This window comes from Etheostoma spectabile, chromosome 5 (assembly GCF_008692095.1).
Source record: "Etheostoma spectabile isolate EspeVRDwgs_2016 chromosome 5, UIUC_Espe_1.0, whole genome shotgun sequence".
Lineage (NCBI taxonomy): Eukaryota > Metazoa > Chordata > Actinopteri > Perciformes > Percidae > Etheostoma > Etheostoma spectabile.
In genome coordinates this window covers 19,120,186-19,121,934 of record NC_045737.1, presented here as the reverse complement: position 1 = coordinate 19,121,934, position 1,749 = coordinate 19,120,186, and the positions used below count along the sequence as shown (strand labels likewise).

Here is a 1,749-nt window from a genome sequence, read left to right as displayed (position 1 = left end):
GTGTGTGTGTGTGTGTGTGTGTGTGTGTGTGTGTGTGTGTGTATACTGTATATATATGTTTATATATATATGTATTTTTTATTTTATTTTGCATGTGATAACAAAGGAATCATTGGTTCCTTATTTCCTCGCAGCTTAAAGCAATTTAACTGATTTTCGTTTTAAAGGATTGATGGTGGCATTTATTGACTTTGAAGTGTTACACACATCATAGCTCATTTACTGACTGATAAAAAAGAGCATACACCACATAGAATAACAACATAACTGAAAATGCAAAAAATCTAGCTGCGCTGTGTGTGCATATTAGTAAAGTATACACAGTATGATATACACATTAACAAAACAGTCAGGACATCCTCTCACAGCAAACCTGTTGTGTTCTGTAATGTATTCTGTGTTCTGTGGTAGTTGAATATGAACCAACGGAAAAGGCAGATATGCTACTCTGAACTTTGACTACAGCTCTTGGTCCGTGCACTTGCTCGGCTTGAAAGCAGTCAAAGCATTGTTTCTTCAGCGAAAAGTACTAGGTTTTTCGCATGTGAGAAAAAAAGACAAAAGAAAGAGACTGTACGTGTCATTGTTGCATGTAATGTTGCTTTACAATACATCTTAAGATATGTGTGTTACTTTGCGACTGAGAGAGAAAAGAATGGATAAACCAAGGCAATGTGTAAATGTCTGTCTTTTGGCTTTTGTATGTGTGCCTTTGTCTTTGTGTGTGCACCTACACATGTGTGCGTGTGTGATATAGAGCTTATTGAATGGAGCAGTATAGAGCACTATATAGAGCGTTCTAGCCAGTCAGTAATTTCCTATGAGGTCAAGGCCTGCCTGGCTATACTGATGACTACTATTATGGCTATAGCATCATTGCCACTGAATGAGGCATTCATTCACTTACACACACACACAAACACAAACAAACACATCACACAAACACGCACGCACGCACGCACATGTCTCTCTCTCTTGCTCACTCCTTTTTTCCTCTTGCGCTCTCTCTCTCTCTCTCTCTCTCTCTCTCTCTCTCTCTCTCTCCCTCTCTCCCTCTCTCCCTCTCTTCCTCCCTCCCTCCCTCCCTCTCCTTGTCTCAATGCAAGTGGGTGGATCAGTAACAGGATGTTGGTGTGTAAGTGTCAGTTTGTGCCCACACAATTGTTTGTGCGTGTGCGTGCACGTGCGTGTGTGCGCTTGGCTGCTTGCCTGCCTATGTTCTGTGCAGCTTTTTGTGTGTTTGTGTAATGTGGAAGAAGGAAAGAGGGTGAAGGCAAAAGAACACACTCTATAGAGAAAGAAGGAATGTAGGACAGACTAAACTGTCACTCTAGCATATAAGCTGTTGAACTTATTTATCTTTTGTCTACCCTGCAGTAAGAAAGAGAAATGTCCCACTATTATATTCATTTCTTCTTCTGTCTCTTTAGTCATTTACTGTATTTTTACCTAATTAGTAGGTTGTATTTTCGGTCTCTGTTTATCTATTACCAGTTAATCAAACAACAACAAACAAAATAATTCATTTGATTGATTCAGATGCTGCAGATCTGGGAAAACATGTATAGTAGTTTAAAACTGAGATTTTTATCTTAATCCAAAAAAAATCACTGTGTAGATTTGTACTGATGTAATACAAAATGTAGAGACTCATTAAGTCTTGGGAGAAGTATATTGTCCACTTTCTATTTTTCTTCTGTTTGGCTTATTCTTTCTTTTCTTTTCTTAGGCTAAAGTCAAAGTGAACAG

At 38.5% G+C, this 1,749-nt stretch overlaps 1 protein-coding gene across 2 annotated transcripts in view; it reads left to right on the top strand.

Moving 5' to 3' along the window:
• The window catches only part of si:dkey-215k6.1 (transmembrane protein 132C), a 255,764-nt gene that overhangs the window by 237,179 nt on the left and 16,836 nt on the right, over window positions 1-1,749 (top strand). The window lies entirely within an intron of this gene.